We start from the raw sequence: 12,711 nt of genomic DNA, 5'->3' as shown, positions 1-12,711 counted from the left end.
TTTTGCAGGATTTGACAACCACCCTGGAACAAAAGGCACACTATAGATAGGCTTCAGGGGCCCTGCCTGTGAGAGGGTGTCACACGTGTGACACCTATAATACAACTCTAGAATTGTCTTTCACCTGGAATGTGATGCCAGCACAAGCTCCTCTTCAATGGGTTTTCAAGTGGTTACTGGGAGAGGGGGTGTGTGGTCATGGTGTGTCTAGGACCTAAGAATGTTCCACAATCTCCAGGCTTGCTTGGTTCCATGATGCCTACTACACCACAATAGAACTTTATGATGTTTGTAGGTGCCTGTCACCTAATTGTCCTTGGATAATCCAACTAAACTACAAGGGGACACCTGGAAGGGAAGCCATGTTCTTTTGCTTGTCCTGTAAGATAGGCAGTGCTTAGGTGAAGGTCCCTTTGGTGTTGCTAGTTTAGTGTGCAGAGATTGGCTGAAGAATAGGGCAGGTTGCTGCGGCCTGAGGATGTGCCCTTTCCCCTCTTAGGACTCAAAAGTGTGTGTGTGGTGGGGGAGGGGAGAGTTTCTCATCACTGTGGGCAGATTTTGTCCTGGAGCCTGGAGACTTTCCAGACACTGTTTTCCATAGGACACAAAGCTGGTATGCTGTGTAAATCCCTTCCAAATCAGTACATGCCTTATGGAAATCCTGCCTCTTAAACAGTGGCCTTACTGACCACAGAAGATGCCGTCCTTGGGTTGAGGCTCCTAGTACAGACTGATGTGTTGTAGTAGAGACTGAAAAAATTCAGACCCTTCCATAAATAGTTGGGGAGGGCTATCGGTGCAGTCCATGGATAAGTTGGTGCTTGCTTACACTCCCACCCACTGGGCTCCCAGGATTATCAGTCAGGCCTTAATACTTTGGAAGGTATGTATGGTTGGGCAGAACTATCAATTTTGGGTTCACCAAGTTTTCCTGAGTTTGAACAGGGCACCTCATGACGAGAGAGTTCAGAAAAGCAGATCTGGCAGGAGTGAAACTGAAGGACGAGAAGTGTATGCGACGTATATGCCTGATGAGTACTCTAAGCATAGAAGCTTTGTCTGTAGATTTCATTTATTCCTTGCCGCAGGGTGGTAGGTCTGACAAAATCACCATATCTGGCTCATTAGGTTATTTGACTGCTTTTTAAGAAACCATGTTGAAACCATCGTTGGAAAACCTGAAACCCCACTATTCTTTCTGTTGTCAGAGCTACATGCTCTTCACCCAGACTGTGCGAGGGGACACCTGGGAGAGCACGTGCCTGTGCCTCTAGTTCCAGCTGATGCTTGTCTCTCCTTGCTAAGGCAGGACTGAGTCTGTAGAGAGCACCACTTTACTGCACTCTGTTGTCAAATGTAAAGGTGGGTTTTGACTTGTGAGGGACCCTTGGAGACGTGTGCATGGAAACAGTAACACACACCTTGACTTGATGGCATGTCTTCTGATGGAAAGCTTTCTAAAGGCTGACCCAGGGGGTGAATGGTTGGAGCTTGAATGATGGAGTGATAGATGTTTTCTGATACCAAACAATGATCCAGTGACCAGTAAGAGGAATATCTAAGCAGCTGTATATAGCCCGTGTTGTTATTGTAAGTCCACAGTAGTTTTAGCATCCCTTAAGGGCCTGTTCATATGTATTTTCCTAGGTTTTCATATGAACAACCCTAGTTTTTAGTGACTTTTTGCAAGGTTGCCATGTCCTTGACCTTTATCTCTACTTTGTCTGATTTCAGAGGCTGGGGCCTGGCTCCTTTGACACCTATAGGCAAGAACCTGCCTCCCCCAAACCTCCACCAACTGATGCAAATTGTGCTCCCTTGTTCAACATTGGTGTTGGGGTTCTGTCTAAGCTCCACCCCACACTTACCTGGCAACAGCCAGGTACACCCCGCCCCATAGACCTGGCCCACTATAAAAGGGGCTACTTGCCCCTCCTCTCCCTCTTTGCTCTCGTCTCTCCCACATACTCTCACCTCTCTGCCCCTTGGGCTCTCCCCCCCCCCCACATGGTCATGGACGGCCTCCACTCTCTCTCTCTCTTCTCTCTCTCTCTCTCTCTCTCTCTCTCTCTCTCTCTCTCTCTCTCTCTCTCTTTGCCTTTCTCTACCACTAACTCCCATTCCCTACTCTGAATAAACTCTATTCTATACCATGCCTGTGTGTGTGTGTGGTCCCTCAGGGAGAAGAGGTGCCTGGACAGGGGCCTGCCTGCCTGGGCACCCCCTTCCCCCACACTGCCTTGCCACACTCCCTTAACCCCCAATCCTCTCTTTTTAAGCCCTCTCAGTTGGAGTGACTTAAGTCATTGTTTCCTAGGGGGAAACATTCTGCTATGCTTCATCTTGGCCACCAGGTGGTGCCAAAGGAATCCCATTTAGCATCAGGCAGTCTTAGGATGGGGATTGTGCAGGCCATGCTAGGATGTCTCTAGCTTGGGTTTGTGTTACTTTCCTCTAGAAATTTTCTCATGAAAGACAATCTTCATACAAAGCTAAAATATCTCTGAAACAGGTGAGACCAGGCTGCCTAGGATATCCCGTCACTGACAGAGCTCACAGGACCCCAACACTTCACTCAGCCCGACCTCCAGGTTAGAGGATGTACACTAAGCTAGCAAATTAGTTTCTTAGCAGTATTCTCATGAATGGACATGTAGTTTTCAGAGATGGCTTAGCTGAGACCGTGCTACTTGCATGAGATGGACATACCCATCTGCAAACAAGTGACCAATCACTCCGACCTAACAAGCCCTGATAAGCTTACCTTTCATGCTTGGACAGATTCTAGAACCTAGCTTGGATCTAAATCCCTGCTGCAGTAGGGATTGATTTTGTGTGCATGCACGATAAGGGCTGAGATAGGGCCTTCCTTATATCATTACTTGACCTCTCTCCAGCTTCCTCCCTAACATAGTTCAGGGCCTCGGCTTGGAGAATGGTGTCTCAAAATGGGCTGGGTCTCCGGACATCAGTTAGCAATTCGCACAGACACACTCACAGGCCAATCTGATGTCAATTTCTCCGCTATGAAGCACTCTTCATGTGATTCTGGATTGTGACATGCTGACATTTTAAACTAATGGCACATGATGAGGTCTGAAAATTCCCTGTGACTTCAGACAGGCAGGGATGACTCTGGGTAATGAGTCTCAGAAGGTAGAGGGTACATGGCCTGTACCCCCTTAGCAACTCACCAGGCAAATATTGAACATTTCCCCTATGAGGCTTGCTATATAGGTGCTATATTTGAGGAAAGGATAAGTTTCTTTAAACTGCAGGATCTGAAAGGAGATGGTTTTAGCCATTAATGTAGCCTCTCACTTGTTTTTCTTCATCCTGAGATAAGTACTTTCTTGCTTTGAGAGTGCTCCTTGCCACATCCTGCAAAACTCCAGGGATGGACCAGACTTGGTGGGTGACTAGAGAATGAAGAGAAGACACACACACACACACACACACACACACACACACACAGCAAAAAATTTGGGGTGGGGTAAACTGGACTCTCTGGAGAAGCCACAGCCCCTGGATGGAAGCTCAGGGTGTTTGTTACATACAGCTGAGCCAGGGAGGTAAATTACACTAATCTCCACAGGGACAACCTCTGTAGCAAACAGTCGACACACCCATTCAGGCCTTCACAGATTCAGTGTCCCCTGCTCCGATCATCTATACACTGCCTGCCCACTGGATTTTGAAGACCTTTTCTTTCTCTTCAGTGGCTCTATCCTCCAATGGATGTCTGAATTTCTATGCTTTTAGCATCCCTCTAAAACCTAGATCTGATCCTGTTTTGGGAGTTTATATCAAGACCTTCCGTTATCTTAATTTTCCTGTCTGTGACTTTTGTTAATGCAGGATCAGTAACAGATGCCCCACTGATCCCTAGTATTCTGGTCATTGGCTTCCTTTGACATGGGGAGTATCTCCACAGCCGTTTGCACTGTCTAGTCAGTTGCTGCCATCAAAGAAAGACACCAATGAGGCTGCAGGATACATGGTATCTGGATGTTGTCCTTTTGGGTCCCTTGGTTGGGTTCATATTCTTGATTTTTAGCTTGATCTAGATTGCTGTGCCCAGAAGTTCAAGAGAACTAAAACTACAATGGAACTAAAAAGAGTTAGAAAAAAATAGAATCCAACTGATGAGAATGGCAAGGGTTAGGAAACAAGTAGGTCCTGGCACTGACATTCTCCATGGTAGAAGGTCAAGATGTGCTAAGTGAGGCTACTACTACCTCTTTTAGAGAGCAGTGTACCCAATGTTTGTTATAGATGCACAGGCATAGCGGTAGCTTCAAGGTAGGCTGTGATCCAGAGTTTCACAGAGAACTGTAGCTCCTGGAGGGTGTGGCTCTGCATGCTATGAAATTAATTCTTATTAGACATGAAGAGTAATTCTTGCTGAATTTATGTAGACACACTCTTTCAACAAGTGATGGTAATGGCTTAGGGCCATATTGATTGCTAACATTTTATTTTGGGGTCCTTCCTGCTGGGGGAAGCACAGCCAGCCTGCCTAATTGGTAGAACCCCAGTCTTGTGGAGTTGACTGAGGGGCCAGGACTGAGAACTACTCTTGATGTTGATGTTAAAACATTCTAGAGAGCAGAGGTTGAAGGAAGGCATAATGGGAGCCCTAGCCTCCTAGAGATTGCGGTTTGAACTCACCATGTGGAGGGGCCTGGCCAGTCCTGGCTTGGTCAGTCCCGGCTTGCTGCTGACTAAGGAAGGAATGTAAATAAGCATAAAGTGGAGCCCAGAAAGGGCAGAGACCCAGAAGATTAGAGTCTTGAGGTCAGACTTAGTCTTAACCCTCCAGGAGAAGGGCTACTTGGTTCCATGATTGACTTGAGGATGGTGCGAAATGACCTCCATTGGAAGCAAGAGTTGGTCATAGTTATTACCAACCTTCATATCTATGACACCCTTGAGGGCGTCAGTGGTGTACAGTAGGGTCCTGGGGAAGCTTGGTGCCTTCTTGGTCTCATCACCACTGGGCTCTGATTAGGATGACCTTATTTATCATAGTGTGCTGCTTGGAGGGATTTCTTAATCCCAAGGTTTCTAGCAAAAGCAGAGTTTTTCTGGCCTTACATATGATCCCTGATTCTGTTTCTTAGCTTCAGTAATAGTTGCCACAAAACTGCATAATTTTTCCCTAGCAACGTGTTGTTTAATGCAGGGTGTTAGTGGGTCTATGTTGACGCTAACTTCCAGATTTGGTGACAACTAAGAATATCTCCCTGTATCAGAAGATAGCATGTTGGAAATGCTAGCTGTCCTAGCAGAGTGTTGGCATTTGGTGTCTGCACGGCATCCTCCATCATGCACTTCAAGCTTATGCTTTTGCTGAGAATTTCAGATAATTCTTCCAATAGTCCCAGGATGTATGATAAAAGCAGGATAGCCTGGTCCATTGTTCTTATTGAAATCTTAGTTGGTCACTTGTTCAGGTGAAGTACGTGAGATTCTATGTGGTAAACTGGGTGTTCTGAATATAGAGGCATGGGATGCTAACTTTCTATTTAATGTGTATCTACCACACTAGGATGAATGCTCTTCATGATGAAAAGTTAGATGTTATTGTTTGCTGATAAGAGATAGTTTACCCTGGTGATGGGATGCTAACCTTCTAGAGGACTTAAATATTACACTGCTGGCAAATTAGACTAGTCCATGGGAAGTCTACTCAGTTAAAGGCTCTGGTTAGGATTTCTTGAGTGGCAAAGCATATAAGTAGACTGTTTGACTAGTGGGTTACAGTGCATTCTTTAAATTAATCCCCAACTAGACTGACCTTTGGGTACAATGTGCTTTGGTTGGTGGTTCTACAGTTTCCTTTAGATGCCTATTCCTCAGAATTTGTTGCCTGTTTTCTATGAATCTTGTCTGTGTCAGTGATATTACCTGAAAAACAACTTTAAGGAAAAGGTTGTTGGAGTCCATGATGAGAGGAAGGTATGTTGGAGTGGTTGTCTATAGCACTGGGAACATGTGGCACAGAGGCTGTTCATATGGTAGCAGACAGGAGGCAAAGTGTACAAACAAGGCAGTGCCACCAGGGAGAGGATGGGAAAGCTCCAAAACATGTCTCTGTATCTAGTAGAAGACCCCATGTTCTTAAGGGCTCCATAGCCTTCAAAAAAGCATTATAAGCAGTGGACCAGGTACTCAAAACATGAGCCTGTGGAGGACATTAATCCATTCATCCAGTCTCTCACCAGTCAGTCTACTTGCCGTTGTAAGAGTACACATGAATAAGTGTGTGTATCTTGGGCCTCTTCTGTCTTTCTACAAATGTATTGACTGAATTTATGCTCACTTGGAATTTTCATGACTAGTTTTAAGGATATCTCCAAACAACCATGGTAGCATAATCATTTACAATGATTATTTCTTTTTTTGCATGAACGTATAGGAACCAAATTTTCTCTCAACAGCTTAATATTTACCATTTCTTCCTCCTCCAGCTCTTCCTCCTCCTCTTCCTCCTTTGCATAGAACAGGAACACTGTTGGTGCTGGTACATTGGTTGAGTAATGTCTTTCTATACTTTGATGTTTCTGTTTTGTCATTAGGGTTCTCTAGAGTCACAGAACTTATGGGTAGTCTCTATGTAGTAAGGGAATTTGTCGATGACTTACAGTCTGTGGTCCAACTCCCAACAATGGTCAGCAGCAGCTGTGGGTGGAAGTCCAAGGATCTGGCAGTTGCTCAGTCCCACAAGGCACACAGGTGAAGAAAAGAGACTCTTCCTTCTTCCAATGTCCTTATATAGGTTTCCAGCAGAAGGTGTGGCCCAGGATTGCATTCTTATACAATTTTCTCTGTGTAGCCAGGGCTACACAGAATAACCAAATTAAAAAAAAAAAAGTTTCAATCTTCCATTTGTAAGATCTGAATCTACTGACCATGTTTACTTTGAAGTTTCATTATAGAGTGAGTGCTCCCATCCATTAGTTGCTACTATTTTAAGGCCTTTTCTTTTCTCACTGGCCACATGCAGGGATCCAGTTCATCCGTTATACAAGTCTGTTGGTTGAATGTTGATATGTTGATGGCCCAGCATGTTTTGTTTTTTTGATTTGTTTTGTTTTGTTTTGTTCTGTTTTTGAGACAGGGTTTCTCTGTGTAGCCCTGGCTGTCCTGGAACTCACTCTGTAGACCAGGCTGGCCTCAAACTCAGAAATCCACCTGCCTCTGCTTCCCAAGTGCTGGGATTACAGGCGTGCGCCACCACTGCCCGGCAGGCCCAGCATGTTTTTAAGGAGCTCTGTAATACAATGACACATTCTAGAGCTTCTGACTGGGATAGCACCAGACCAGGTGACTTTAGCCACTAACTTTTCTCTTTGTAGCATTTCTGGGGTCCATATATCTCATGTTTGGCCCTACTGTTCTTATGCTAGATCTCAGTGTGGGCCTCATCTTGAAGCATGTCTTCACGACTGCATGACTTTGCTGCTGTATGACTCTGTTGCTGTGATAAAACACCATGCTCAAAAACAACTCAAAGGAGAAAGGGGTTTGTTTTGGCTTACTATCCCAGAGAGTCCATCTGCACATCATTGCCTCAGCTGTCCCCTTCAGTCATGAGAAACCCCACAAGGTAGGTCACCTGCTTCACATCTTCAGCTCTCTCAGTGCTGCCGAGTGCAGCAGAAGCTCCTAAAAGTGCCATGACTGTGAGCCCGAAAGGCTAGAAAGACGGGACAGAGGTTAGACACAGAACAGGTTCTCGGTGCTTCTGAGGCCTGAGGCTCTTGGTTCTAGGTCACGGAATTACACCTGATGTGCTTGGTACTCTGGATCTCTGAATTTCCAGAGCCTCGTGTCTGACTGCACATTTGCCAGGGGTGCAAAGGAAACAAATGCACCTTCAGGCAGGCCTGGAGCAAATGTTTTCCCCGAGTGGCTTACTGCTGTACGATCTTTGCATTGTGACATGGAAACCCATCACTTTGTATGCTATTTTCATACGCTCCACTCTCCCTAGCTCATACTCGTGCTCCTCCAACATTCCCTTGTCCTCCCACCTCCCTCACATTTTCTTGCCTTTGCCCGAACAGGCCCTCCTTTCTTACATAAGTGTAGATTCATATGTAAGAGACATGCAGTTGTTTTATCTAACTCACTCACTGCCCCTTGTTCCACCCTTCCTTCTCCACAAAGCCCCTTCTGCTTTCTTGTTTAAGACATTGTAGTTTGGGGCCTGGAGAGATGGCTCAGCAGCTAAGAGCTTGGTGGCTTATGGATTTGATGCCCTCTTCTGTCTGATGCCTCCTTCTCTCATGAGACATGCATGTAGAACACTCATATACATAAAATATGTATATCTTTAAAATGCATTGTATATTTATATTTATTTTATATTGTTTTGATAATAATTTATTTTATATTGTTTGATAATATAACCCATGGATATAATAGATTCTTATTACTCTTCCACTCTCATTTCTTCTCTGTCTCTAGTCCTACTTCCTTATAAATCCACCCTAGATTACTGATGTCCTACTGAGTACATTCTATGTCATCAATATGATCATGGGTTTGGAATTCCCCCCTGAGCCTGGTGGGCTCACTTACTACTGGGTACAAGTTGAATGTTGTACCTATGACCTTTACCAGAATCTGTTAGTTTCCAAACAGCTCAGGAATAATTGGTAGGATCCTGGACTCCCCACCCACTCTCAACAAAACAGGCCAAGCCAGTTTCAAGTCAGCCCAGTGTCAGGAAGAACAGCTGCTGGGTCATGATTGCCAAGGTCAAGGTAAGCTTGGAAGGGTGGTACCTCACAGCTCCTTCCTTATCTTTTGGGCCTTAACACTCTCTGCATCCTCTTCTGTGAAATTTTCTGAGCCTGAAGGGGATTGTCTTGCTTAGGGCTAAGCCACCTGTCAATCTCAGCGTCATGTGCAGCCAGGGATCTCTGTTTGCCCCTGTTCTCTGCAAAGAAGTTCTCTGAATAAGGCTTGAAGTGGCCTTTTGTGGGAATAAGCATAGCTATTTAGACAGTAGTTTGATGCAATGCCAAGCTAGCTAGAAGCAGTAAAGAAGTCTTTTCCTACTAAGGCCTTTGGACTTGGGTCAGGTTTTTGACTGGGTTCACAGTGTCTTAGTATAGTTCCATCTGTGGCACCTTGGGTTGTGGAATTTGCAGTTAGCCATGTTAGAGGAGCTGAGGTGTCTCCTCCCATGGACAGGTAGGGACCTGATACTTAGTATTAACCTTTGAAGGGACTGGAATCATCACAAGACACCCAAGACTAAAATTTCAGCATAACGGAGACTTATTTGCCCTAAAGGACAAAGGACAGGGAATAAGAAACAAAGACAGAGATAGAACAAGAGAAAAGGAGAGAAAGGAACAAGGAAGAGGAGGAAGGGATATTTGTCCTGGGAGTAGGGCACAAAAGATTGCATCCAGATAGAGATGAGAAAGATGTGGTTTATAGGAAACTAGTGGCTTGTAAAAGTAACTGGGGAAACCCGGAGTTAGGATGAGGTGTATAATATTAATTGGGCATGTTTATTAGGGCAACCAAAGGGGACTTTTGTTTTGTTTTTGTTTTTGTTTTTGTTTTTTTCAAGACAGGGTTTCTCTGTGTAGCCCTGGCTGTCCTGGAACTCACTTTGTAGACCAGGCTGGCCCCAAACTCAGAAATCCTCCTGCCTTTGCCTCTCAGAGTGCTGGGATTACAGGCGTGCACCACCACCGCCCGGTGATTGCTGGACTATTAATACTCTGATAGCTGGACGTTGGTAGTCAGTAGGCCAAATAAGGGAATAGACTTTTTTTTTTTTTTTTTTGGCTAGCTTTACAAGTGTAATCTAATGGTTTTTAGCAAGGCAGAGGGAATGAGGGGGAAGGGCAAGGCCTGCCAGAGCCTCCCCTAGGGCTGGCTAGAGTCCTTTCACTTTTCACAAAGGAGAAGGATTATCTTGTCAATCACGGTGGAGGTTAACTAAGGTCCACAAGTCATGTTGTGGGGATGCTGGTCTTCTGAGAGTTAGAATTTGATGGTGGAGGGGTGAATCTTGAGATTGAGAGACTTGGGATGCTCTCTGGTCTGAGGGTAAGTATCTTTGAAATTAAGAGCTGGGTTCTTGTCTCAGTTCTGTCCCCAGCTGTCAGGAATGGACTCCATTGGGTGGGCTGGCAGTGTATCTTGATGGCACATATGGGGGCCTTTATCTCCAGAGGAAACAGGGTAAAGCTGATTTACTTTTACTATGTACACCACTTAGAAGGGACAGTGTAGAGCATGGGAAGGGTCTTTGGGGGAAGCACTGAAGAGCTGGGTGGGAGAAGCCTTGGTCCTGCACAGTGGTGGGCTCAGACAGCTGCATTGGGCTTATCGTTCTGTACTTTAGGTCTTAAATATTTTAAAGCCCCTGACGTCTTAATTTGTGCCTCTGGACAGATACCAAAGGGTATGAATTGTTTAGATTGCTCTAAGAGTACCAGCCTCTGTGTGATCAAGCTCAGTGCTATTGGCATTTGTGACTGGGTGGTTCTACGTTAGGGCCAGTCTATGCCTTATAGGATTATCAAGTTATTTTTTAAGCAGCTTTCCTAACTTTGTCTCGATTCCGTAGCAACCCTCTGGAAAATGTGAAGGCTGGGAATGTCCCTCTACACAATGAGAAGTCCCACGCAAGCATCAGGGGGAGGTTGAGTAGCACACCCTGCAGAAGACAGCTGAGCTGGCGCTTTCCAGGCACAGCAGAGAAGCGTTGCAGCAGTTCCCAGAAGGAGATCATTGGAAGGGGCTAGATGACTGAAGTTGTCGCTGATTGCAGAAGTAGGCATTTTGGATAGTTTTGTTGGAGGCATTGGATGTCCCTAAGGAAGCCAGGCTCTCTATCCTATTCCAGTAAACCCACCTCTTGGGCTTCTAGCAATTGCCTTACTGCAAGCTCACATTTTGGAAAATCCCTCTTTATTGGTTGAGTTAGGTGCAATAACTTGAAGTTTAAATCCTCATGTTCTTGTGTGAGATAGCCAGCACAGATCTAAATTTGAATAACCATGGTAGAGGATGTATCGGGAATCCTGTTTATCTGATCTGGCATTGATTCACATGCCTATTGGTGTTCTGACACAGTTACCTAAAAGTGACAAGAGTCACAGCTCCATAGGTAGCCACTGCCTTTGCTGGTAGCCTGAGATGGTTGATATCAGACTAGTCCCAGGAAAATGAGTGACTTATGCAATCTGTTTTAGAAATGGCTTGTATGATTCACCCTTTCAAATTTTGCCTGAGAAGATTTTTAAGAAGTTTAAGTTTGTTAGTTGTTTTCGAGGCTTAAGAAAATGTAATGAGGGCTGGAGTGGTGGTTCAGTGGTTAAGAGCACTGATTTTATTCCAGAGGTCCTGAGTTCAATTCCCAGCAACCACATGGTGTCTCACAACCATCTATAATGGGATCTGATACCTTCTTCTGGTGTCTGAAGACAACAACAGTGTACTCATATACTTAAAGTAAATAAATAAATCTTTAAAAAATGAAAATGGAATGAGGCTTAGGAAGAATGATGGTATATTGCTAATAGCCATTCTTGGGGAGAGACATTGGAATGCTCTAGATGGGATTAGCAGGTAGCTTGAGGTCCATCTCATTGCAATCTGGATTCAGACATCCTTAACATGCCTCCAGTGCAGCTGAGTTCTGGACCATCACTTAGCATCTGGATACTTCTGATCTGGTCTCAAGTAGAATAGGTGATAGTCAGATTAGTGTTCTCACCATAGTAAATAAGACAGTACAAAACTGTCACCATGTTTCAAATGTCTACATCCAGACCTGAAGTCCTAAAGGTGCCTGTGTACAGCAGAGGGGTGGGATGATCCTGGGGAATTCTAAAATCCATTCACTCAGCTCTGTGCAGCAAACTTGAGCACCCAGGTTAGAGATCCCTTGTGTACTGCTTCAGCATGCAAATTTGTAAATATATTTGAGTAACTGTCCCTATTGTCTTCAGATTACATGCTCTCTTTGTGTCAGAGGTGGTACAAAGGGTTAAGACTTATTCTTGGGGCTAGAGAGGTGGCTCAGCAGTTAAGAGCACTGACTGCTCTTCCAAAGGTCCTGAGTTCAAATTCCATCAACTACATGGTGGCTCACAACCATCTGTAATGAGATCTGACTCACTCTTCTGGTGTGTCTGAAGACAGCTACAGTGTTCTTAGATATAACAATAAATAAAATCTTTGGGTCAGAGTGAGTGGGGCCGACCAGAGTGAGCAGAGGTCCTGAATTCAATTCCCAGCAACCACATGATGGTTCACACCCATCTGTACAGCTACAGTGTACTCATATACATTAAATAAAATAAATCTTTAAAAAAGTCTTGTTCTCATGTTTTAGGCTGGAATATTACTATTTTTTACTTCTTTGTGATACAGGATGTTCAGAATCTGTTGATTCTATTGTTTTTGTAGGCCATGCCCTAGTTTGAAGAAATACACTATTTCCACATGGCCTTATTTCACTGGAGACAAAAGTGTGACCTACTGGATGAGTCCTAGCTATAGGATACTCAAGGAATCCCTGAGTGTCTTATCCTGTTCTCCTGTAGGGTTTCATGGATAAAGCATCTGATGCTAGTAACTCAGGGAAATTTAGAATGTTTTAGAGTGGTTGGCTCACTTCATTCACAGAAGTTTTTTTTCTTAAAAATAGTCTGCATTTGGAGGCCCAGG

At 44.6% G+C, this 12,711-nt stretch overlaps 1 long non-coding RNA gene across 1 annotated transcript; it reads left to right on the top strand.

Moving 5' to 3' along the window:
* The first annotated feature begins 8,441 nt into the window (after positions 1–8,441).
* LOC127695888 (uncharacterized) lies at positions 8,442–12,358 on the top strand. Its single transcript, XR_007980137.1, has 2 exons — positions 8,442–8,774; positions 10,604–12,358. It is a non-coding gene; the product is annotated as an uncharacterized LOC127695888 (long non-coding RNA).
* Positions 12,359–12,711: the final 353 nt, after the last annotated feature.

Source organism: Apodemus sylvaticus, chromosome 11 (genome assembly GCF_947179515.1).
Source record: "Apodemus sylvaticus chromosome 11, mApoSyl1.1, whole genome shotgun sequence".
Taxonomy (NCBI): Eukaryota; Metazoa; Chordata; class Mammalia; order Rodentia; family Muridae; genus Apodemus; species Apodemus sylvaticus.
This window is presented reverse-complemented; position numbering and strand designations above follow the sequence as displayed.